Source organism: Mesoplodon mirus (assembly GCF_964341445.2).
Source record: "Mesoplodon mirus genome assembly, chromosome: 4".
NCBI lineage: Eukaryota > Metazoa > Chordata > Mammalia > Artiodactyla > Ziphiidae > Mesoplodon > Mesoplodon mirus.
The window spans coordinates 118690064-118717512 of NC_138979.1; the positions used below are offsets into that span (position 1 = coordinate 118690064).

A 27449-nucleotide genomic window follows, 5' to 3' on the forward strand; every position below is an offset into this window, starting at 1 on the left:
ATATATAGTCGTGTGTATATGTTAATTCCAAACTCCTAATTTGTTCCCCCCCCCCACAATTCCCCTTTGGTAAAAATAAGTTTGTTTTTGAAGTCTGTGAGTCTGTTTCTGTTTTATAAATAAGTACATATATATCATTTTTTAAAATTCCACATGTAAGTGATATCATATGATATTTGCCTTTCTCTGTCTGACTTAACTTCACATAGTTTGATAATCTCTAGGTCCATCCATGTTGCTGCAAATGGCATTATTTCATTCTTTTTTATAGCTGTGTAATAGTCCATTGTATATATGTACCACATCTTCTTTATCCATTCCTCTGTTGATGGACATTTAGGTTGCTTGCATGTCTTGGCTATTGTAAATAGTGCTGCAATGAACTTTGGGGTGCATGTATCTTTTCGAATTATGGTTTTCTTCCAGATATATGCCCAGGAGTGGAATTGCTGGCTCACACTGGTAGTTCTTTTTCAGTTTTTTAAGAAACCTCCATACTGTTCGCCACAGTTGTTGTACCAATTTACATTCCCATCAACAGCGTAGGAAGGTTCCCTTTTCTCTATACCCTCTCCAGCATTTATTGTTTTTACACTTTTTAACAATGACCATTCTGACTGGTGTGAAGTGACACCTTATTGTAGTGTTGATTTGCATTTCTCTGATAATTAGTGATGTTGATCATCTTTTCATGTACTTTTTGGCCACCTGTATGTCTTCTTCAGAGAAATGTCTATTTAGGTCCTCTGCCCATTTTCTGATTGTGTTGTTTTTCTGATTGGGTCATTCAAGTTTTTTTTTTTTTTTGATATTGAGCTGCATGAGCTGTTAGTATATTTTGAAGATTAATCCTTTGTCAATTGTTTAATTTGCAAATACTTTCTCCCATTCTGTGGGTTGTCTTTCCATCTTGTTTATGGTTTCCTTTGCTGTGCAAAAGCTTTTAAGTTTAATTAGGTCCCATTTGTTTATTTTTGTTTGTATTCTCATTACTCTAGGAGGTGGGTCACAAAAGATCTTACTGCAATTTATGTCAAAGAGTGTTCTGCCTATGTTTTCCTCTTAAGAGTTTTATAGTGTCTGGTCCTACACTTAGGTCTTTAATCCACTTCGAGTTTATTTTTGTGTATGGTGTTAGGGAGTGTTCTAATTTCATTCTTTTACATGTAGCTGTCCAGTTTTCCCAGCATCACTTATTGAAGTGGCTATCTTTGCTCCACTGTATATTCTGGCCTCTGTTGTCATAGATTAGGGGATCATTGGTGCATGGGTTTATCTCTGGACTTTCTTTCCTGTTCCATTGATCTATCTCTGTTTTTGTGCCAGTACCATACTGTTTTGAATACTGTAGCTTTGTAATATAGTCCAAGTCAGGGAGTCTGATTCCTCCAGCTCCATTTTTCTTTCTCAGGATTGCTTTGGCTATCTGGGGTCTTTTGTGCTTCCATACAAATTGTAAAATGTTTTGTTCTAGTTCTATGAAAAATGCCATTGGTAATTTGATAGGGATTGCATTGAATCTGTAGACATTTTGAAAACATTGATTCTTCCAATCCAAGATCATGGTATATTTTTCTATTTGTTTTTGTCATCTTCAATTTCTTTCATCAGTGTGTTACAGTTTTTGGAGTACAGGTTTTAGCTTCCTTAGGTAGGTTTATTCCTACGTATTTTATTCTTTTGATGCAATGGTAAATGCAATTGTTTCCTTAATTTCTCTTTCTGATCTTTCATTGTTAGTGTACAGAAATGCAAGATATTTCTGTGTATTAATTTTGTATCCTGCAACTTTACCGAATTCATTCATGAGCTCTAGTGGATTTTCTGGTAGTAGAAACTCTAGGATTGTCTATGTATAGTATCATGTCATCTGTAAACAGGGACAGTTTTACTTCTTTTCTGATTTGGATTTCTTTTATTTCTTTTTCTTTTTTCTCTGATTGCTGTGGCTAGGACTTCCAAAACTATGTTGAATAAAAGTGGTGAAAGTGGACATCCTTGTCTTGTTCCTAATCTTGGAGGAAATGCTTTCAGCTTTTCACTGTTGATAATGATGTTACCTGTGGGCTTGTCATATATGGCCTTTATTACGTTGAGGTAGGTTCCCTCTGTACATACTTTCTGGAGAGTTTTTATCATAAATTGGTGTTGAATTTTGTCCAAAGCTTTTCCTGCAACTATTGAGATGATGTATGGTTTTTTTCTTCAGTTTGTTAATGTGGTGTATCACATTCTGGGATAAATCCTACGTGATTGTGGTATATGATATTTTTAATGTATTGTTGGATTTGGTTTGCTAATATTTTGTTGAGGATTTTTGTGTCTATCTTCATCAGTGATATTGGCCTGTAATTTGTGTGTGTGTGTGTGTGTGGTATATTTGTCTGGTTTTGGTATCAGGGGGATGGTGGCCTCATAGAATGAGCTTGGGAGTGTTCTTTCCTCTGCAAATTTTTGGAAGAGTTTCAAAAGGATAGTTGTTAACTGTTCTCTAAATGTTTGGTAGATTACACCTGTGGAGCCATCTGGTCCTGGACTTCTGTTTGTTGGAATTTTTTAAATCACAGTTTCAATTTCAGTGCTTCTGACTGGTCTGCTCATATTTTGTATTTCTTCCTGGTTCAATCTTGAAAGGTTGTAACTTTCTAAGAATTTGTCCATTTCTTCTAGGTTGTCCATTTTATTGGCATAAAGTTGCCTTTAGTAGTCTCCTTATGATGCTGTGTATTTTTGTGGTGTCATTTGTAACTTGTCCTTTTTCACTTTTAATTTTATTGATTTCAGCCATCTCCCTTTTTTCCCTGATGAGTCTGGATAAAGGTTTGTCAATTTTGTTTATCTTTTCAAAGAACCAACTTTTTAGTTTCATTGATGTTTTTGATTGTTTTCTTCATTTCTATTTCATTTATTTCTGCCCTGATCTTTATGATTTCTTTCCTTCTATTAACTCTGTGTCAACTAATTTCTCTAGTTGCTTTCAGTATAAGGTTAGGTTGTTTATTTGTGATTTTTCTTGTTTCCTGAGGTAAGATTATATCGCTATAAACTTCCCTCTTTCAACTGCTTTTGCTGCATCCCAGAGATTTTGGGTAATTCTGTTTTCATCTTCATTTGTCTCTAGGTATTTTTTGATTTCCTCTTTGATTTCTTCAGTGATCCATTCATTGCTTAGTAGCATATTGTTTAGCCTCCACGTGTTTGTATTTTTTTTTCAGTTTTGTTCTTGTAGTTGATTTCTAATCTAATAGTGTTGTGGTCATAAAGGAGGCTTGATATGATTTCAGTTTTCTTAAATTTATCGAGTCTTGCTTTATGGCCCAGCATGTGATCTATCCTGGAGAATGTTTCATGTGCCCTTGAGAAGAATGTGTATTCTGCTGTTTTTGGATATAATGCTCTATTAATATCAATACATCAGTCCTAATGTGTCATTTAAGGCCTGTGTTTCCTTAATGATTTTCTGTCTGGATGATCTGTCCATTGATGTAAGTGGGGTGTTAAAATCCCCCACCATTATTGTGTTACTATCAATTTCTCCTTTTATGGCTGTTACTATTTGCCTTATATATTGAGGTACTCCTATGTTGGGTGCATATATATTTACAATTGTTATATCTTCTTCTTAGATTGATCCCTTGATCATTATGTAGTTTTCTTCCTTGTCTCTTGTAACAGTCTTTATTTTAAAGTATTTTGTCTGATATGAGTATTGTTACTCCAGCTTTCTTTTGATTTCCATTTGTGTGGAATATCTCTTTACATCCCTTCACTTTCAGTCTGTATGTGTCCCTGGGTATGAAGTAAGTCTCTTGTAGACAGCCTGTATATGGCTCCTATTTTTTTATCCATTCAGCCAGTCTATGTCTTTTAGTTGGAACATTTAATCCATGTACATTTGAGGTTACTCTGTTATGTATGGTCTTATTGCCATTTTGTTAATTGTTTTGGGATTGCTTTTGTAGGTCTTTTTTCTTCCCTTCCTTTTTTGTTCTCTTCTCTTGTGATATAATGACTATCTTTAGTGTTGTGTTTGGATTTCTTTTTCTTTTTGTGTGTGTGTATCTATTGTAGATTTTTGGTTTGTTTACTGTGAGGTTTTGATATAGCAGTCTACATATATACAAGATTGTTTTAACTTGCTAGTCTCTTAATTTCAAATACATTTTCAATATCCTGAATTTGTATTCTCCTTTTCTCACGATTGCTGGTGTTGATATCATATTTGTGTGTGGATGATTTCCTACTTTTACTGTATGTTTTCCTTTACCAGTGAGCTTTCCCATTCATTATTTTCTTATTTCTAGTTGTGAACTTTTCTTTTCTGCCTAGAGAAGTTCCGTTAGCATTTGTTGTAAAGCTGATTTGGTGGTGCTGAATTCTCTTAGCTTTTGCTTGTCTGTAAAGCTTTTGATTTCTCCATGGAATCTGAATGAGAGCCTTGCTAGGTATTCTTGATTGTAGGTTTTTCCCTTTCACCACTTTAAACATATTGTGCCACTCCCTGCTGGCTTGTAGAGTTTCTGCTGAAAAATCTGCTGCTAACATTATGGAAATTCCCTTGTATGTCGTTTGTTGCTTTTCCCTTGTTGCTTTTAATATTTCCTCCTTGTCTTTAATTTTTTTCAGTTTGATTAATATGTGTCTCAGCATGTTCCTCATTGTGTTTATCCTGTATGGAACTCTCTGCACTTCCTGGACTTGGGTGATCATTTCCTTTCCCATGTCAGAAGTTTTTAGCTATTACCTCTTCAAATATTTTCTCAGGCACTTTCCCTCTCTCCTCTTTCTGGGACCCCTATAATGCAAATGTTGCTGCGTTTGATGTTGTTGAAGAGGTCTCTGAGACTGTCCTCAATTCTTTTCATGCTTTTTTCTTTATTCTGTTCAGAGGAAGTGATTTCTCCACCACTCTGTCTTCCAGTTCACTTATTTGTTCTTCTGCCTCATTTATTCTATTTGTTCCTTCTAGTGTATTTTTCATTTCAGTTATTGTATTGTAGTTCATCTCTATTTGTTTGTTCTCTAGATCTTCTAGATCTTTGTTAAACATTTATTGTATCCTCTTGGTCTGTGCCTCCATTCTTTTTCCAAGATCTTGGATCATCTTTACTATCATTACTCTGAATTTTTTTTCAAGTAGATTGTTTTCTTACGTCTGTAACATATTCCTTCACCATCTCATTTTTGTCTAATTTTCTGTGTTTGTGGTCTCATAGCCTTCAGGATTATGGTTCCTCTTCTGCTGTCTACCCCCTGGTGGGTGGAGCTGGGTATTGTCATTCTGGTGGGCAGGGCCATGTCAAGGGATATGTTTACAGGAGGCTGTGGGCTCAGGAAGACCTTAAGCAGCCTGTCTGCTGATGGGAGGGGCTGTGTTCCTGCCCTGTTGTTTGTTGGATGCCTGAGGCATCCTAGCACTGGAGCCTTTGGGCTGTCAGGTAGGACCACGTCTTGGCATCAAATTGCGGCCTCCAGGAGAGCCCAAGCCACTGAGTACTCCCCAGTACCTCCACCATTCTTGCAGTGAGCCACCCCCCATCTCCCCAAGAAAACCTCCAAAACCAGCAGGTAGGTATGGCCCAGCCTCCTATAAAGTCACTGCTTTCTCTCCTGGGTCATGGTGCACACGAGATCTTGTGTGTGCCCTCCAAGAGTGGCTTTTCTTTCTCCCAGTCTTGTGGAGTACCTCCAGTCAAGCCCCACTGGCCTTCAAATCCAAATGCTCTGGGGCCTCCTCCTCCTGATGCCAGACCCCCAGACTGGGGAGCCTGACATGGGGCTCAGAACTCTTGCTCCTGTGGGAGAACTTCTGAGATATAATTATTTTCCAGTTTGTGTGTCACCCACCCAGTGGGTATGGGATTTGATTGTATCATGAATGCACCCCTCCTACCATCTCATTGTGGGTTCTTCTTTGTCTTTGGAAGTAGAATATCTTTTTGGTAGATTCCAGCCCTTTTTTGTCGATGGTTGTTCAGCAGTTATTTGTGATTTTGTTGTTTTATTGAGAGGAGGTGAGCTCAGGTCCTTCTACTCTGCCATCTTGTCTGGGGATCCTCGCTCATTTTAAATGTTCATTAAATGTTGGCCAAGGCTCTATCCTCTGTCAGACATCCTCACCCCTGGATCCAGGTTGATGTATCTACCTGGAACACTGTAGGAGAGGTATGAAGAGTATAGAAAATTGTTTACTGGATCTTTAAGCATCTGCCCAAATATTACTTTAACTCACATTCTGTTGACTGAAGCCATCTGTGATATCTAACTTCAAAGCAGAGAGAGTGGGTATAGAGACTTAGTGGCTATCACAGTTCACCACTGGTCAATAAATATTTCATCATGTGCTTTACAAACATATAGAAAGATGAAACTTCTACTCACTTTAAGTTGTATGTAATAATGGGATTTTGATTTGACAAATGAAATTTACAGAGACATAATATATGCTGTTTCCCTGAGGAAATAATAACAGCCGTATCCTCTTGCCCCTGCTTCAAAAGGAAGTCACAATCAGTCCAAGTTTCCAAGTGACTAAGAGAAAAGCTTCTAGCTTACATGTGCTGGGTATGCAACATGAATACACCTGTTCATGGAATATACCTACTTTTAGAAATAAACTATTAGGATATGGGTGTCATTTGTTGCTGTCATTAAATCTAGACTATTCAGACTAGTTCATCTGCTTATAAAATATTTCTAAGTATATAGAAATGTCTATTTAATTACCAGTACTCTGGCAACTGACTATTCTTTTAACAAATCTGTCTTCTAGAGTCTTCTGTATTACTCTATTTTTTAAATTTTTTTATTAGTTTCTGCTTTATAACAAAGTGAATCAGTCATACACATACATCCGTTCCCACATCCCTTCCCTCATGCATCTCCCTCCCTCCCACCCTCCCCATCCCACCCCTCCAGGCGGTCACAGAGCACCGAGCTGATCTCCCCGTGCTCTGCGGCTGCTTCCCACTATCTATCTACCTCATGTTTGGTAGTGTATACATGTCCATGCCTCTCTTTCGCTTTATCACAGCTTACACATCCCCCTCCCCATATCCTCAAGTCCATTCTCAAGTAGGTCTGTGTCTTTATTCCCGTTTTACCCCTAGGTCCTTCATGACATTTTTTTTTTAATTCCATATATATGTGTTAGCATATGGTATTTGTCTTTCTCTTTCTGACTTACTTCACTCTGTATGACAGACTCTAGGTCTATCCACCTCATTACAAATAGCTCAGTTTCGTTTCTTTTTATGGCTGAGTAATATTCCATTGTATATATGTGCCACATCTTCTTTATCCATTCATCTGATGATGGACATTTAGGTTGTTTCCAGCTCCGGGCTATTGTGAATAGAGCTGCAATGAACATTTTGGTACATGTCTCTTTTTGAATTATGGTTTTCCCAGGGTATATGCCCAGTAGTGGGATTGCTGGGTCATATGGTAGTTCTATTTTTAGTTTTTTAAGGAACCTCCATACTGTTCTCCATAGTGGCTGTACCAATTCACATTCCCACCAGCAGTGCAAGAGTGTTCCCTTTTCTCCACACCCTCTCCAGCATTTATTGTTTCTAGATTTCTTGATGATGGCCATTCTGACTGGTGTGAGATGATATCTCATTGTAGTTTTGATTTGCATTTCTCTAATGATTAATGATGTTGAGCATTCTTTCATGTGTTTGCTGGCAGTCTGTGTATCTTCTTTGGAGAAATGCCTATTTAAGTCTTCTGCCCATTTTTGGATTGGGTTGTTTGTTTTTTTGCTATTGAGCTGCATGAGCTGTTTATAAATTTTGGAGATTAATCCTTTGTCAGTTGCTTCATTGGCAAATATTTTCTCCCATTCTGAGGGTTGTCTTTTGGTCTTGTTTATGGTGTCCTTTGCTGTGCAACAGCTTTGAAGTTTCATTAGGTCCCATTTGTTTATCTTTGTTTTTACTTCCGTTTCTCTAGGAGGTGGGTCCAAAAGGATCTTGCTGTGATTTATGTCATAGAGTGTTCTGCCTATGTTTTCCTCTAAGAGTTTGATAGTTTCTGGCCTTACATTTAGGTCTTTAATCCATTTTGAGCTTATTTTTGTGTATGGTGTTAGGGAATGATCTAATCTCATACTTTTACATGTCCCTGTCCACTTTTCCCAGCACCACTTATTGAAGAGGCTGTCCTTTCTCCACTGTACATTCCTGCCTCCTTTACCAAAGATAAGGTGACCATATGTGCGTGGGTTTATCTCTGGGCTTTCTATCCTGTTCCATTGATCTATCTTTCTGTTTTTATGCCAGTACCACACTGTCTTGATTACTGTAGCTTTGTAGTATAGTCTGAAGTCAGGGAGCCTGATTCCTCCAGCTCCATTTTTCATTCTCAAGATTGCTTTGGCTATTCGGGGTCTTTTGTTTATCCAAAGAAATTTTGACATTTTTTGTTCTAGTTCTGTGAAAAAATGCCAGTGGTAGTTTGATAAGGATTGCATTGAATCTGTAGATTGCTTTGCGTAGTAGAGTCATTTTCACAATATTGATTCTTCCAATCCAGGAGCATGGTATATCTCTCCATCTATTTGTATCATCTTTAATTTCTTTCATCAATGTCTTATAATTTTCTGCATACAGGTCTTTTTTCTCCTTAGGTAGGTTTATTCCTAGATATTTTACTCTTTTTTTTGCAGTGGTAAATGGGAGTGTTTTCTTGATTTCATTTTCAGATTTTTCATCATTAGTGTACAGGAATGCCAGAGATTTCTGTGCATTAATTTTGTATCCTGCTACTTTACCAAATTCATTGATTAGCTCTAGTAGTTTTTCGGTAGCATCTTTAGGATTCTCTATGTATAGTATCATGTCATCTGCAAACAGTGACAGCTTTACTTCTTCTTTTCCAATTTGGATTCCTTTTATTTCCTTTTCTTCTCTGATTGCTGTGGCTAGAACTTCCAAAACTAGGTTGAATAAGAGTGGTGAGAGTGGGCAGCCTTGTCTTGTTCCTGATCTTAGTGGAAATGGTTTCAGTTTTTCACCATTGAGGACAATGTTGGCTGTGGGTTTGTCATATATGGCCTTTATTATGTTGAGGAAAGTTCCCTCTATGCCTACTTTCTGCAGGGTTTTTATCATAAATGGGTGTTGAATTTTGTCGAAAGCTTTCTCTGCATCTATTGAGATGATCATATGGTTTTTCTCCTTCAACTTGTTAATATGGTGTATCACATTGATTGATTTGCATATATTGAAGAATCCTTGCATTCCTGGAATAAACCCCATTTGATCATGGTGTATGATCCTTTTAATGTGCTGTTGGATTTTGTTTGCTAGTATTTTGTTGAGGATTTTTGCATCTATGTTCATCAGTGGTATTGGCCTGTAGTTTTCTTTCTTTGTGACATCCTTGCCTGGTTTTGGTATCAAGGTGATGGTGGCCTCGTAGAATGAGTTTGGGAGTGTTCCTTCCTCTGATATTGTTTGGAAGAGTTTGAGAAGGATGGGTGTTAGCTCTTCTCTAAATGCTTGATAGAATTCGCCTGTGAAGCCATCTGGTCCTGGGCTTTTGTTTGTTGGAAGATTTTTAATCACAGTTTCAATTTCAGTGCTTGTGATTGGTCTATTCATATTTTCTATTTCTTCCTGATTCAGTCTTGGCAGGTTGTGCATTTCTAAGAATTTGTCCATTTCTTCCAGGTTGTCCATTTTATTGGCATACAGTTGCTTGTAGTAATCTCTCGTGATCTTTTGTATTTCTGCAGTGTCAGTTGTTACTTCTCCTTTTTCATTTCTAATTCTATTGATTTGAGTCTTCTCCCTTCTTTTCTTGATGAGTCTGGCTAATAGTTTGTCAATTTTGTTTATCTTCTCAAAGAACCAGCTTTTAGTTTTATTGATCTTTGCTATCGTTTCCTTCATTTCTTTTTCATTTATTTCTGATCTGATCTTTATGATTTCTTTCCTTCTGCTAACTTTGGGGGTTTTTTATTCTTCTTTCTCTAATTGCTTTAGGTGCAGGGTCAGGTTGTTTACTCGAAATGTTTCCTGTTTCTTAAGGTGGGATTGTATTGCTATAAGCTTCCCTCTTAGAACTGCTTTTGCTGCGTCCCATAGGTTTTGGGTCATCGTGTCTCCATTGTCATTTGTTTCTAGGTATTTTTTAATTTCCTCTTTGATTTCTTCAGTGATCACTTCGTTATTGAGTAGTGTATTGTTTAGCCTCCATGTGTTTGTATTTTTTACAGATCTTTTCCTGTAATTGGTGTCTAGTCTCATAGCATTGTGGTCGGAAAAGATACTTGATACAATTTCAATTTTCTTAAATTTACCAAGGCTTGATTTGTGACCCAAGATATGATCTATCCTGGAGAATGTTCCATGAGCACTTGAGAAAAATGTGTATTCTGTTGTTTTTGGATGGAATGTCCTATAAATATCAACTAAGTCCATCTTGTTTAATGTATCATTTAAAGCTTGTGTTTCCTTATTTATTTTCATTTTGGATGATCTGTCCATTGGTGAAAGTGGGGTGTTAAAGTCTCCTACTATGATTGTGTTACTGTCGATTTCCCCTTTTATGGCTGTTAGTATTTGCCTTATGTATTGAGGTGCTCCTATGTTGGGTGCATAAGTATTTACAATTGTTATATCTTCTTCTTGGATCGATCCCTTTATCGTTATGTAGTGTCCTTCTTTGTCTCTTCTAATAGTCTTTATTTTAAAGTCTATTTTGTCTGATATAAAAATTGCTACTCCAGCTTTCTTTTGGTTTCCATTTGCATGGAATATCTTTTTACATCCCCTTACTTTCAATCTGTATGTGTCTCTAGGTCTGAAGTGGGTCTCTTGTAGACAACATATATATGGGTCTTGTTTTTGTATCCATTCAGCCACTCTGTGTCTTTTGGTGGGAGCATTTAGTCCATTTACATTTAAGGTAATTTTTGATATGTATGTTCCTATTCCCATTTTCTTAATTGTTTTGGGTTCATTATTGTAGGTATATTCCTTCTGTTGTGTTTCTTGCCTAGAGAAGTTCCTTTAGCATTTGTTGTAAAGCTGGTTTGGTGGTGCTGAACTCTCTCAGCTTTTGCTTGTCTGTAAAGGTTTTAATTTCTCCATCAAATCTGAATGAGATCCTTGCTCGGTAGAGTAATCTTGGTTGCAGGTTTCTCTCCTTCATCACTTTAATTATGTCCTGCCACTCCCTTCTGGCTTGTAGAGTTTCTGCTGAGAGATCAGCTGTTAACCTGATGGGGATTCCCTTGTGTGTTATTTGTTGTTTTTCCCTTGCTGCTTTTAATATGATTTCTTTGTGTTTAATTTTTGACAGTTTGATTAATATGTGTCTTGGGGTATTTCTCCTTGGATTTATTCTGTATGGGACTCTCTGTGCCTCCTGGACTTGATTAACTATTTCCTTTCCCATATTAGGGAAGTTTTCAACTATAATCTCTTCAAATATTTTCTCAGTCCCTTTCTTTTTCTCTTCTTCTTCTGGAACCCCTATAATTCGAATGTTGGTGTGTTTAATGTTGTCCCAGAGGTCTCTGAGGCTGTCCTCTGTTCTTTTCATTCTTTTTTCTTTATTTTGCTCTGCATCAGTTATTTCCACTATTTTATCTTCCACCTCACTTATCCGTTCTTCTGCCTCAGTTATTCTGCTATTGATCCCATCTAGAGTATTTTTCATTTCATTTATTGTGCTTTTAATCGATGCTTGATTCATCTTTAGTTCTTCTAGGTCCTTGTTAACTGTTTCTTGCATTTTGTCTATTCTATTTCCAAGATTTTGGATCTTGGAAATAGAATCTTGGATCATCTTTACTAACTATCATTATTCTGAATTCTTTTTCAGGTAGACTGCCTATTACCTCTTCATTTGTTAGGTCTGGTAGGTTTTATCTTGCTCCTTCACCTGCTGTGTGTTTTTCTGCCTTCTCATTTTGCTTATGTTACTGTGTTTGGAGTCTCCTTTTTGCAGGCTGCAGATTCGTAGTTCCCGTTGTTTTTGGTGTCTGTCCCCAGTGGCTAAGGTTATTTCAGTAGGTTGTGTAGGCTTCCTGGTGGGGGGGATTAATGCCTGTGTTCTGGTGGTTGAAGCTCAATCTTGTCTTTCTGGTGGACAGGTCCACGTCTGGTGGTGTGTTTTGGGGTGCCTGTGGCCTTATTATGTTTTTAGGTAGCCTCTCTGCTAATGGGTGGGGTTGTGTACCTGCCTTGCTAGTTGCTTGGCATAGGGTGACCAGCACTGTAGCTTGCTGGTCATTGACTGAAGCTGGGTGCTGGTGTTGAGATGGAGATCTCTGGGAGATTTTCGCTGCTTGATATTATGTGGAGCTGGGAGGTCTCTTGTGGACCCGTGTCCTGAAGTTGGCTCTCCCACTTCAGAGGCACAGCACTGACTCCTGGCTGCAGCACCAAGAGCCTTTCATCCACCCGGCTCAGAATAACAGGGAGAAAAAGTAGAAAGAAAGAGAGAGGGAAAGAAAGGAAGAAGGTAAGAAAGGAAGGAAGAAAGAAAGAAAGGAGGGAGGGCAGGAGGAAGGATGGAAAGAAAGAAGGAAAGAAAGGAGGGAGGGAGGAATGAAAGCAAAAGGAAGAGTGAATGGAAGAAGGGAGGGAGGAAGGAACGAAAGAAAGAAAGACAGGAGGGAGGGAGGAAGGAAAGAAGGAGGGAGGGAGGGAGGAAAGAAAAAGAAAGAAGGAAAGGAGCGGAGGGAGGGAGGGAAGAAGGGAAGGTAGGAAAAAAAGAAAGAGCAGGTAAAGTAAAATAGAATAAAGTATGAAATATAGTAGCGTTATTAAAATTAAAAAGTAATTATAGGAAAAAAAAACGGACAGATAGAACCCTGGGACATATGGTGGAAGCAAAGTTATACAGAGAGAATCTTACACAGAAGAATACACATACACATTCATAAAAAGAGAGCAGGGGGAAAAATCAAAAATCTTGCTCTCCAAGTCCACCTCCTCAATTTGGGATAATTCATTGTAAAAAGAGGAAAAGGGGGGAAAGTCTTAAATCTTTTCCTCAAAGTCCACTTCCTCAATTTGGGATGATTCGCTGTCCATTTATGCACTCCACAGACGCAGGGCACATCAAATGGGCCGTGGAGCTTTAATCCGCTGCCTCCGAGGCTGCACAGAGAGATTTCCCTGTCTCTGCTCTCACAGCTCCCGGGTCTCAGCCTTGGACCTGGCCCCGCCTCTGCGCGTAGGTCGCTGGAGGGCGTCAGGTTTTCGCTCAGACAGGACGGGTTTAAAGGGGCCGCTGATTCGGGGGCTCTGGCTCACTCAGGTAGAGGGGAGGGAGGGGCGCGCAGTGTGGGGTGGGCCTGCGGCAGCAGAGGCCAGCGTGATGTTGCACCAGACCGAGGCGCTCCGTGCGCTTTCCCGGGAAAGCCGTCCCCGGTCCCTGGACCCCGGCAGTGGCGGGGTGCACAGGCCCCCCGGAAGGCGGGGCGGACAGTGACCCGCGCTCGCACACAGGCCCCGCGGCGGCGGTGGCAGCAGCAGCCCCAGCGTCCCAAGCCCGTCTCCGGCGCTTCCCCAAGCAGCCCTCTTAATGCCCTCTCCTCGCGCACCAGGAAACAAAAGGGAAAAAAGTCTCTTGCCTCTTCAGCAGCTCCAGACCCTTTCCTTGGACTTCCTCCGGGCTAGCCGTGGTGCACTAACCCCTTCAGGCTCTCTTCCTGCCGCCAGCCCCAGTCCTCTCCCTGCGCTCCGACTGAAACCAGATACCCGAGCCTCAGCTCCCAGCCCCGCCCACCCTGGCGGCCGAGCAGACAAACCTCTCGGGCTGGTGTGTGCCTGAGGGCACCGATCCTCTCTGCCGGAATCTCTCTGCTTTGCCCTCCACACCCCTGTTGCTGTGCTCTCCTCCGCTACTCTGAAGCTTTCCCCCTCCGCCACCTGCAGTCTCCGCCCGTGAAGGGGCTTGTAGTGTGTGGAAACCTTTTCTCCTTCACGGCTCCCTCCCACTGGTGTAGGTCCCGTCCCTATCCTATTGTCTCTGTTTATTCTTTTTTTCTTTTGCCCTACCCAGGTATGTGGGGAGTTTCTTGCCTTTTGGGGGGTCTGAGGTCTTCTGTCAGCGTTCAGTAGGTGTTCTGTAGGAGTTGTTCCACGTGTAGATGAATTTCTGATGTATCTGTGGGGAGGAAGGTGATCTCCCCGTCTTACTCTTCCGCCATCTTCCTCCGGGCCTTCTGTGTTACTCTTGCTGTAATTCTTTTTTCATGTATTTAGCTACTTGGTAAAACAGCTAGCAGAAAAAAAAAAAACCCGAAGTTTATGTTATTTATGTTATTTCCTTGAACTTTCTCTCCAACTATGTTCAGGTTTTTACAATATTTGGTTTCATCAAAGATCTCTCATGGGACTTATTTTTTTTCCAGGCAACCAGGTGAGTAAGATAAACAGACTAGAGACAGAACAGAGTGTAGTCCTGTTTCTTAATGGTCTTATGAGTGATGGTCTTTTAGCTGTGAGCTGGCATTATGTACTTTAGGCTTTTCTCTGGTGAAAGTTTCTCTCTAGGTCTTCAGAAGACTGAAATACTTCAATAAAAAAGATGAAATCATTTGGACCAAACTTCCTACTGAAAATAACTAGAGGACTAGGAAAATGTATTTTTAATATACTTACTTAAAGAGAAATGAGAGCTACCAATTCAGTGAGGAATTCTGGGGTTAAGATCTAGAAAAGAATAAAAATCCAAAGAGAGAAACCTGGCTTTGACACCACTTTTATCCATTGCTGGTTTTGAAAGTGCAGCTGAGAGACTGAGAAACTAAATAGAATTCTCATCTAGTACATGGTGATGAGAGCAAAAGAAACCTTAGAAAATTCTCCATTCTAGGAGAAAGGTGAATTAGAAGAAGCCTAGGTAAAGGCTTCATTCTAGGTGTAAGGGTAAAGGAAGAAATCTGGAAACTCCACATCCATTTTTGGTTTGAGACCCTATAAGGACTACAGCACAGGAGAAAATTTGGATGAGAAACAAACAAGCCCTCACAGGAAAAAAAGCCTAATTTTGAATCATCACCTCTGACTGGGTTAAGGTAATCTAGAATGTCTATATTTACAGGCTAATGCAATTAAAAAGTTAAGTGATTGTTTGGGGAAGAAACATGATCCAGAATACCAAATGCTCTATATTTTTATATGCAGTGTTAGTTGCTGAATCAAAACTTTGGTAATTTTTGGCAGATGAGAGGAAAAGAGCACATGACATACTGAAAACAAATGAACAATAGAAACAGATGCACAGAAATAAATTGTAAGTATGTTAGAAATGGACATGTATATATTATATATATTGGATATGTGAATATTACATTGGCTTTTCTATATACGTTTTGGAGATATTAGAAATAAACTGTTTAATATGATTGAAAAATTAGAAGATAAGATTTTGAATTTTGGCAGAGCACAGGGAACTACGAAAATAATGACAGGAAATAGAGACAGAATGGAACACAAACAATATTTGAAGAGACAATGACTGACTGTCTTTTGAAGATGAAAAAAAATTTAGCCACAGCTTAAAAACTACTATGAACTCCAATGAAGGATGAGTACAAAAAAAAATCACCTATAGGAGCTTCATAGTTAAAGTGGAAAAAAACTTCTGAAAAGAAATTCTTAGAGTCATTCAAAAAAAAAAAAAAGAGATATTACATCCAAGAATAGACTGGCTTAAAAAATTAGAACATTTATTAGAATGTTAGCTGTCACCAATTCTGTTCAATATTGCATTTGAGGTCATAGTGTAAAAAGGAAAGAAAAATTCTAATGCATAAGGACTTGAAATAAACAATAAGCTTGCCATTATTTGAAAAGTAATATGATTCTTTGTAGAAATCCCCAAAGAATCTACAAGGAGTTCATCAGCAAGATTGCTGAGCATAAATTCCACATGAAAAATTGATAGTATTCATACATTTCAGACAGAAAACATAAAAAATATCATTTTAAATGTTAAAGTAGCTTTAAATGTTAAAATAGCTTCAAAATTATCTAATACCTAGGAATAAAGGCAAAATACAATATAAAAGAAAACTGTATTTTAAAAAAGTATAAAAGAAAACTACTATAATAGCTCCAATTTGGGAAAAGCCCAAATTTCTATTGAGTATAGAATGGATAGAAACAATTACTATATTCAATGGAATATCATATAGTAATTTAAATTAACAAGCTTTAGACATGCATAAGTATCACATACATGACTAAATATCACAAAGATAACAACTGAAAAAGACATAAAATATATAGAGAGTCGAATAAAAAAGTAAAACTGTTGTTAGAACACAAGATGATGACAACAACTTTTGGAAGGACAGATGTAGAAATTGGGAGGAAGCAATGGAAGTTTTCAGTGTTGCTTACTACTCTATTTCTTGACATGATGGTGGTATGTTTATGATAACTCATTGATGTATGCACTTAGGACTTGTAAACTCATTTATATGTACGTTATACAAGAAAAGAGCTTTTTAGTGAAAAGCTGATGAATAAGTCCCTCATTTAGCTCTACACACCATGTCCACTACTAGGAGAAAACAAATATGTAGGGCATTGCCTATTTTTTTGGTGACAATTTAGCCCTTATCCCACCATATGAAGAGTTACTATTAAGGCCTTTTAACTTTATTAACCACATTTTGTGCACTTTGCTGAGTTTACAGTTAGTCAAGATTGGAATAATTCCCAGGATTCTCTTCTCATTAAGGCTAAGTCTAAACTGGATAGAATTTTACATGCTTTTGAAAACAATGGCTTGGGATGGTTCTCTCTTACTTTCATTATATATAAATTTTTATTTATTTTGTCAAATTACCTACAAACTTGAACTACTCTGCCATCTGTTTGTTTTACTTCTAAGAAATCTCTATATGGGTCAATTCATGTGATTGAAATTACACATTCATATTTTGAGGTCAAAAGAATATATTTAAGATTCATATATCAAGCTCAGAACTCTTCATTAATACTTTCCTTTATATGTTATTTCATTTGGTTTAAAGTTTGAAATTTAGCTCTTTATTTGCTGAAATTGAAGTCTATTAGATTGACACCCAATTTATTTACCGTTCTATTATATCTTGTTCCTCAAACACTTGAAACATAGACAAGGAGGCAAATCAGGTCTTTAGCTCACCTAAACAGATATCACAAGCAAAAATATAATTTTTAGTTAGTAATTTGCTATTCAAAATTGGAGCTGAGGGGAGTTCTAGTTTGGGATGGTAACATAGGAAGATCCTGAACTCACCTCCTCCCACAGGACACCAAAATCTGCAGCCACATATGGAATAGTTTCCTCTGAAAACAAACAAACAAAAAAACTGAGTAACTCCCACACATTCAGCAAACAAGAAAAAATCCACATCAAAGCAGATAGGAGAGGCTGAGACACAATCTCTCCATAAACTTCACCCAAAAGCAGGAGGGAACTGAACACCTGGAGCTGAGTGAAGAATTTGAACCCCACAGCAGTCTCCCCAACATTTAAGACCTGCACCTGAGAGAGGAGCCCCCAAGACATCTAGCTTTGAAAACCAGTGGGCTTACATCCACAAGGCTATAGAAAACTGAGAAATGGCTTTAAAGAACTTACGTGCTCTGACTCACTTGCCCCCAGTACAAGTGCAGAGGCAATCCAGGCCTGATGTGAAAAAGGTTTACTTGTCTATCTTGAAGTGTTTGTTTGCCTGTGGGGCAGACATCTAATTTAACACACATCTAGGGGGCTGCTGGAGTACATTACAGGGATGGAGGCTGGCAGGTGCCATCTTTGTGTACCTCTGCCTCTCTCCAGCTTATCAGTATCTCCCAGAAAGGAGCATGGACCCTCCTCAGGTGCCCTGATTTTTGTGACTAGTACCCAGGGAACATGTCAAGACTCCCTGACTCCGATGCTTAGTGGGGCTTACACTTGAGGGTACCACTCTCACCCTAGTGAGAGTTCTACCCCCACTAGGCACAGCAAGAGGATACAGTCTGAGGAGCCCAGCCTTTCTGGGAAAAAAGCTTCTAATTAAACACACATCTAAGGTTGACTGTAATCCTTTCCAGAGACCACAGAGTGTGGGCACTCTATTTGCACTCTTCCTCTACTGTGCTCTAGAACACCTGTATCTCCAGGAGGGGAGCCTTTACACAGGTGTGGTGCCTGGTCTTTGTGGCTGCTGCCCAAGGGATGCCTGCTGACTGACTGGCTCTGGTAGCCAGGGGGACTTGTGTTGCTGGGTCCCATAGGACTATAACAATGGTAAAGACAGTTCTTAGAGGGTTACCACCCCAAGGGCACTGCACAGGCAGCAGACTGAAACACTACCCTAGTCCTTCTGTGAAAGAGGCATATTTGCTTATCTGGAAGCTTCAGCCTGAGGGACAGACTTGGTCTGGCACACTCCTAAGGTCCTACTAAGGTGTATTCTAGGGATGAAGGCCAGTGGATGCCATCTTTGTGCTTTCCTTCTCCCTTTCTCCAGGTCACCAGTATCCCCTGGAAAGGAACTTGTACACTCATCTGGTACTCTGATTTTGGTGTGCACTCCTCACTGAGGGGACACCTCTAGATAACCAGGCTCTGGTGGCCAGGAGGACTTACATTTGTGGTCCCACAGGACCATATACATTTGGGTACTTTAAAAGCTGCTGCCTGAAGGTCTGGTCTTCCAATCAGCCTGAATCTGGATGCTGACTGAGATACTCCCCTTTGGGACCCTGACAGGTCTTGGCACACCCTCAAGTACTGGGAGCCACTAAAAATTAAATAGGCCTCAGGAACAATTACAAAGATTTGAGAGAAAATCAAGAGCTGGAGAAGGACTGAATGATAAGATTCATTTCCTACATGAGGCTATTCCTTCAAAAGTGAGGGAGGTGGCTGTTTTATCTAATACTTAGAACGAAACCAATACAGAGAGTCAAAGAAAATGAAGAAACAGAGAAATATGTTCCAAATGAAAGAACAACACAAAAACTCAGAAAAATGAAGATAGGTGATTTACCTGATAAAGAATTCCAAATAATGGTCATAAATATGCTCAGTGAATTAAAGAGAAGAATGTGTTGGAACAGATGTATATGTATGACTGATTCACTTTGTTATAAAGCAGAAACTAATTTAAAAAATAAAATAAAATTAAAAAAAGAAGAATGGATAAATAGTGATAACTTCAACAAAGAGATATAAAATATAAGTACCAGATAGAAGACACAGAGATGAAGAATACAACAATTGAACTAAAAAATCCACCAGAAGATGCCAATTGAAGACTGGATAAACCATAAGAATGAAACAGTAAACTCTCAAGGCAATAGAACTTACACAATCAAAGCAGCAAAAAGAAAACAATGAAAAAAAGTGGAGATAGCTTAACGGACATATGGGACAACATCAAGTGGACTAACATTCACATTATAGAGGTGCCACAAGGAGAAGAGAGAAAGGGGCAGAAAACTTACTGGAAGAAATAATGGCTGACAACTTCCCTAACCTAGGGAAGAAAGCAGACATCCAGATTCAGGCACCACAGAGAGTTCTAAATAAGATCAATTCAGAGACCCACAGCAAAATACATATTAAAATATCAAAAGTTAAGGATGAGGATAAAATCTTAAACACAGCAGGAGAAAAACAACTTGCTATATATAAGGGAACCCCCATAAGACTAACAGCCGATTTTGCAGCACAAACTTCCCAGGCTAGAAATAAGTGGCACAATGTATTTAAAATGCTGAAAGGAAAACAAAACAAAACAAACTTCCAACCAAGAAAACTCTACCTGGCAAAGTTATTCAGATTTGAAGGCAAGATAGTTTTCCAGACAAGCAAAAGTTAAAGGAGTTTATCACAACTAAACCAGCCTTACAAGAAATGTTAAAGGGGCTTCTTTAAGCTGAAAAGGGGTACTAATTAATAAAAGAAAAACATATGAAAGTATAAATCTGATGGGTAAATATATAATCAAGGTAAAGGATTAATTACTTATAAAGATAATATAAAAGTAATACAAAAGTAGTAAAAATATAACTACAACAATTGGTTAAGGAATATATAAAGATGTAATATGTGACAAAAAATGAGGAGAGAAAACGTAGAGCTTTAGAATACATTAAAACTTAGGTTGCTATCCACTTAAAATACACTGTTATTAATATGATTTGTTATAAGTAAGCCTCACTGTAATCATAAAGCAAAACCTATAACAGATTCACAAAAGATAAAGAGTACAAATCTAACCATAACACTACAGAAAGTCACCCATCTACAAAGGAAGAGCACAAGAGAAGACTAGTGGAAGGAACAGAACAGCCAGAAAACAATTAACAACATGGCAGTGAGTACATACCTATCAATAATTACTTTAAAAGTAAAGGGACTATATTGTCCAGTCAAAAGACATACAGTGGCTAAATGGATAAAAAAAAACAAGGCCCATCAATATGCTACCTATAAGAGACTTCTTTCAATTGTAAGAACACATGCAAAGTGAAAGTGAATGTGTGGAAAAGAAATTCCATGCAAATGAAAACCAAAAGAAAATTGGGGTAGCTATACTTACATCAGATGAAATGGACTTTAACAAGACTGTAATAAGAGACAAAGAAGAACATTACATAAGAGTAAAGGAGTCAAACCAACAAGAGAATGTAATATTTGTAAGTATTTTTGCACCCAACAGAGGGGCACTTAAATATATAAATCAAATAGTAACACCTAAAGGGATAGATGGCAATACAGTAATAGTAAGGAATTTTAATACCCCACTTACATCAATGGATAGATCATCCTGGGAGAAAATGAATAAGGAAACATTGGTCTTAAACTACCTGGTAGACCAGAAGGATTTAATATACATTTAGAGAAAATTCCATCAAAAAACAACAGAATACACATTCTTCTCAAGCACACATTCTAAAGGAAAGATTACATATTATGCCACAAAACAAGTCTTAATAAATTTAAAAAACATTGAAATTATATTAAACTTCATTTCTGACCACAATTCTATGAAACTAAATATCACTGCAAGAAGAAAACTGGAAAATTCACAAATGTATGGAGATTAAACAACATGCTACTGAATAACCAGAGGATCAAAGAAAAAATCCACAGAGAAGAAGAATATACCTTGAGACAAATGAAAATAGAAATACAACATCCCAAAACTTAGGGGATACAGAAAAAGCAGTTCTAAGTGGGAAGTTCATAGCAATAAATTCCTACCTCATGAAACAAGAAAAATCTCAAATAAACAAATTGTCTTTACATTTTAAGAAACTAGAAGAGGAAGAGCAAACAAGGCCAAAGTTAGTAAAAGGAAGGAAATAAATATCAGTGTGGAAATATATGAAATAGAAACTAAAAAGAGAATCAAAAAGATCAGTGAAACTAAGAGCTGGTTCTTTGAAAAGGTAAACAAAATTTACAAATCTTTAGCTAGACTCACAAAGAAGAAAAGAAAAGGTTCAAACAAAAATCATAAATGAAAAAGGAGATATCATAACTGATACAATAGAAAGATGAAGGATCATAAGAGACTACTATGAACAATTATATGCCACCAAATTGGACAACCTGGAAGAATGAGTAAATTCCTAGAAACATACAACCTACCAAGACTGAATCTTGAAGAAGCAGAAAATCTGAGCAAATTACCAGTAAAAAGATTCAAACAATAATTACAAACCTCGCAAAAAACAAAGGTCCAGGACCAGATGGTTTCACTGGTAAATTCTACCAAACACTCAAAGAAGAATTAACACCAATCATTCTCAAACTCTTCCAAAAAATAGAAGATGGCGGCGGAGGGGGGGGGGTGCCCTTCCAAATTCATTTTACAAGACCAGCATTACTCTGATACCAAAACCAGACAAGGATGCCACAAGAATAGCAAATTACTGGCAAAAGTCCCAGATGAACACCCATGCAAAAATCCACAACAAAATATTAGCAAATCAAATTCAATACCATTAAAAGGATCATATAGCATCATCTAATGAGATTTATTCCAGGAATGCAATGAAAGTTCAATATCCACAGATAGATGTAATATATTACATTAACAAAATGAAGGATAAAAATCATATCATTTCAATAGATACTTAAAAAGCATTTGATAAAATCCAAGTCCATTCATGATAAAAATTCTCAACAAAGTGGGTATAGAAGAAAAGCATACTTCAACAGAATAGAGGCCATATATGACAAGCACACTGCTAACATCAACTCAACTATGAAATGCTAAAAGTAGTTCTTCTAAGACCAGAATAAGACAAGGATGTCCATTCTCACCAATTTCATTCAACATAGTATTAGAAGTCCTACCAAGAGCAATTAGGTGAGAAAAAGAATTATTAAAATTGGAAGGTAGAAGGAAAACTGTCACTATTTGCAAAAAGGTTGTGTTGCCATATATAACAAGGAACTATCAACAACAATAAAATACTAAGGAATAAATTTGACTAAGATGAAAGATCAGTACACTGAAAACGATAAAACACTGATGAGAAATGTACTAAAACATAAATGTATGAAAAGATATTTGTCCTCATGCATTGGAAAATTTAATATTGTTAAAAAGCCCATACTATCCAAAGCAATTACAAATTCATTGAAATTTCTATCAAAATGCCAGATGACTTTTTTTCACAGAAATTGAACAAACAATCCTAAAATTTTTATGGAATCACAAAATACTCCAGATAGCCAAACTGATGTTAAGAGGAACAAAAGTAGAAGCATCATGGTCCCTCATTTCAAACCATATTACAAAGCTGTAGTAATCAAATCAGTATGATATTGTCTTAAAAACAGAAACATAGATCAATGCAACAGAATAGAGAGCACAGAAAATAAAACCACACATACATAATCAATTAATCTACAAAAAAGGAGCCAAAAATATACAGTGGTGAAAGACAGTGTCTTCAATAAATGCTGTTGGGAAAAGTGGACAGCCACGTGCAAAAGAATGAAACTGAACAACTATCTTACAGCATACACAAAAATTAACTCAAAATAGATTAAAGATTGAATGTAAGATCTGAAACCATAAAAATTCTAGACGAAAACATAAGTGGTAAGCTCTTTGACATTGGTGTTGGTGATAATGTCTTAGGTTCAACATTGAAAGAACAGGCAACAAAAGCAAAAACAAACAAATGGGAATACAGCGAACTAAAAAGCTTCTGTGCAGCAAAGGAAACCATCTATGAAATGAAAGGACAATCTACCAAATGGGAGAAAATATTTTCAAACCATATTGAAATATGGGGTTAATATCCAAATGTAAAGAACTAATACAATTCAATAGTAAAAAAAATCTGATTAAAAAATGTGCAGATGATCCAAATAGACATTTATCCAAAGAAAGACATACATATGTCCAAGAGGTACAAGAAAAGGTGCTCAATGTCACTAATCATCAGGAAATGCAAATCAAAACCACAATGAGATTACCTCACACCTGTTAGGATGGTTATTATAAAAAAGACAAGAAATAACACAATTGGAAAGAATGTGGAGAAATGAAACCCTTCTGCACTGTTCGTGGGATGTAAATTGGTGCAGCCCCTATACAAATGGCATGGAGGTTCCTTAAAAATTAAAAATAGAACTACCATCCAGCAATTCCACTTGTAGGTATTTATTAGAAGAAAACAAAAATATTAACTCAAAAATTATGTGCACCCCTATGTTCATTGCAGAATTATTTACAACAGCTAAGACATGGAAGCAACCTGTGTCCATCAACAGATGAATGGATAAAGACAATATGGTGTGTAGGTATACAAACACACACACAGAGGAACATTATTCAGCTATAATGAAGAAGGAAATCTTGCCTCCTGCGACAATATGGATGGCCATTATGCTAAGTGAAACAAGTCAGACAGAGACAAGTACCATACAATCTTATATGTGAAGTCTAAGAAAAAGAACAAAACACAAAGAACTGAGCCATAGATACAAAGGACGAATTGGTGGTTGCCAGAGGTGGGGGGCTGGGGGTTGCTGGGTGCGAGCAAAAGGTACCAACTTCCAATTATAAAGTAAATAAGTCTTGGGGATGTAACATACTGCATGGTGACTGTAGCTAATAATACTATATTGCATATTTGAAAGTTGCTAAGAGAATAAATCTTAAAAGTTCTCAACAGAAGAAAAAAATTTGTAACTATGACAAATGTTAATAGACTTATGACCATTTCACTATATATACAGATATTGAATCATTATGTTGTACACAGTATATCTTGGAGATATTGAGGGTTGGTTCTAGACCACCACAATTAAGCAAGTATCACAATAAAGTGAGTCACACAATTTTTTGCATATAAAAGTTGTGTATACATTATTGTCTATTATGTATGCAATAGCATTATGTCTGAAAAATGTATGTACCTTAATTTAGAAATACTTTCTTGCTAAAAAAATACTAACCATCATCTGAGCCTTCAGTGAATTTCAATCTTTTTGCAACAGTAACATCAAAGATCACTGATCACATATCACCATAACGAATATAATATTAATGAAAAAGATTGAAATACCGTGAGAATTACCAAAATGTGACTCAGAGACACAAAATGAGCAAATGCTGTTGGAAAAATGGCACCAATAGACTTGCTTGGTGCAAAGTGCCAGAAACCTTCAATATGTTAAAAAAAAAAAAAAGCAATATCTGCAAAGGACAATAAAGCTGAAGCCCTATAAAATGAGGTTGCCTGTATGAAACTAATACAAAGTTTTATGTCAATTATTTCTCAATATAGAAATAGAGGAGACTGCCTGAAGTAAAGACAAAGTGCAACAGGAACAAAGAGAGAAATAACAAATAGAATCACACACGATTGATACCACATTTTTTGTTACAAATTGACTTTCAAAATTTGAATAAAGTTGCTACCATGGAAATATAGCTACTTGGATACTAGTGAGAATTTTTTTCCTTTTTCTTGGAGGTTGTTTAAATATATATAAAAATATGAGACCTCAATTACTAGAGCAAGAGAAAAATATAATCTGTCCTTTTAACTAAAAAATGGAGAGAACATTTTTAGAGGTAATAGAACAAATGGAAGTAATGAAGTTTCCTAAAATAATAAGAAAACAAATACAATAGAATTCATTATCAAGGGAAAAATAGGTTAATGGAAAATATGAATATAATTATGTAATTAAATCAATAAAATAAATATACAGATACAGAATTTCAGAGAACTTATGGAAGACTCTATAGTAATAAAAATTCCATTGAAATTGAATACTACAATTAGTATATATTACCAAAATTATCCAAATAAGTAAAAAACATGAAAAAACAATAACCATGAACAACCATGCACAAATAGAAAAAAAAGTGCACATTTGATATTTATCTTCCAATATACTTGGTATCAAGTATAGTTTCAGTATATAAGATTTAGTATATAAAATAATATTGCATAAGGTTTCAGTGATGAGTATGTTTATATTGTAAATCCAAGTAACATATAATTCCAAGATATATAAACATTAAATACAGATATATGCCTATATAGGAAATCCCCAGTTAACTTGGTAAAGAATCAAACCCTGATAGCAGAATTTTATAAAGAAAACATAACTGAAAATATAAGTATTCTAAATAAATTACTTGCAAATTTAATCCATAAGTATTTTAAATAAAAATGTATCATGATAAAAATGATTTGTCCCAAAACTATAGAGCTCACTTATAAACATCTAGTTATAAAATGCATTACACGTTTTACAAAGAAAAATGTATAAGGCCTCCTTCTCTGATTAAAAAAATGTTAAAATTAATGACCACTCTTGATTAAATATTCTTTGTATACTACCCCTGTAGGATCACTTTAACATAAAAGGAACTATCTTAAAGCCACCCACACTAGTGAGATCTTAAACTTACACTTTACAAGTTACCAGATAAGATTATTAACATGGAATATTACTGAATAAACAAGGTTCATCTTTAAAAAAGGAATTTAATTTAAAACTTTTGGGAAAATCACATTATATTTCTGTTAGAACAAGCACTGCATCATGAAGTAAAAATTTAAATGTCATCAGAAAATATTATACTAAGAAAACATGAGAAATTTCAATAAGAGGCTGTTTTTTATTGTAATAGAAACTCTTAAGAAACATTATTTTACTCTTCTCTACCTTGTGCAATTCACCAGTAAAAAAAGGTTTGAGAAAGATGGAAATAAATCATGATTAATTCATAGAATAAAATATTATGCAGACATTAAAATTAAATTTTAAATGATAGGATAAGGAAAGGGCTTATGTTATATTAAGTATTATTTAGTCTGAATCTATTATATACTGAGTGACATCATAGTAGTTCTATATGCATTATATGACATTTGATCCTAATAACAATACCATTATCTCAGTTTTACTTTCTTTATTTTAGATCCCAGGAAAAAACAAGTTAGGTAATTTGACCAAGTTCTTTCAACTAATGGCTGAGCCAGGTAATGGACACAAGCTTATGGTTTCCAAAAGTTATGCTCAAACTCACTGCTACAGTACCTAGATTTTTTATTGATAAAGGGAATGACATAATATAAAATTCCACTTATAATATAACCTCAACTGTGTTTATATTTTCCAAAGAACATTAAAAAATGTAGTTATCAACCACATTTATCACTGGGTGGTGGACAACTTTCATAGACTGTCTTCAAGATATCATGATATCTCATTCATATACACACACATTCACACATTACCTTGAATGGTTACTGTTGGGTTTTAAAAGTTTTGGTTTAATTGTGAAGAAAGGGGAAATTTGTCTTAAGTTGTATGTATACACACACACACACACACACACATAAATGACTCTAAAGAAAAAAGATTTAAATACTTCCAGGCTAACAAGAGCTAATTTCATTGGCTGATAAATAGCAAAGCTTCAACGGCTTTTAAAATAGAACCACAGAGCATTTGAGCTAGCAGAGACCTTTGAGCTCATTGAACTCAACTTCTACAATGCTACAAATAGACCAGTATAGCAACATCCCAGGCATATTGGCATCCATTCTTTGTTTGGATGCTTCCAATGACAGGTTGCTCATGATTATATAAAAACACAGTCCATTCTAAAGTTGGGCAGTTATAATTATGAGGAAGTTTCTCCTTATCCCAAGATGAAGTCTCCTCCCTTATTATATCCAACTGAGTATAATTGCTTTTCCAGAATGCCAGTCCATCAAATTTTATTTAGCCATTTAATACTTCTTCCCTAAAATGTCTTAGTTTTTAATTGCTCAAAATTTCCTTATTTGAAATGGCTTCAAAATCTCAGTCACCCATCTCAGGACATGTTTATGCATTATCAGTGTCCTCTTAAAAGTGATGCAAAGAACAAAAATGATATTCCAGATGATGTATGATTAATGCACAAAATAGTAAAACTATTTCCTTCTTTA

The 27449-nt window shown here is 36.6% G+C and overlaps 1 long non-coding RNA gene across 1 annotated transcript in view; it reads left to right on the forward strand.

Moving 5' to 3' along the window:
* The window catches only part of LOC309803115, a 355789-nt gene extending 340558 nt beyond the window's left edge, over window positions 1-15231 (forward strand). Inside the window, exon 4 of the long non-coding RNA XR_014293903.1 lies at window positions 15156-15231. This is a non-coding gene — a long non-coding RNA (uncharacterized lncRNA). The remainder of the gene's footprint in view (window positions 1-15155) is intronic.
* The last annotated feature ends 12218 nt before the right edge of the window (window positions 15232-27449 follow it).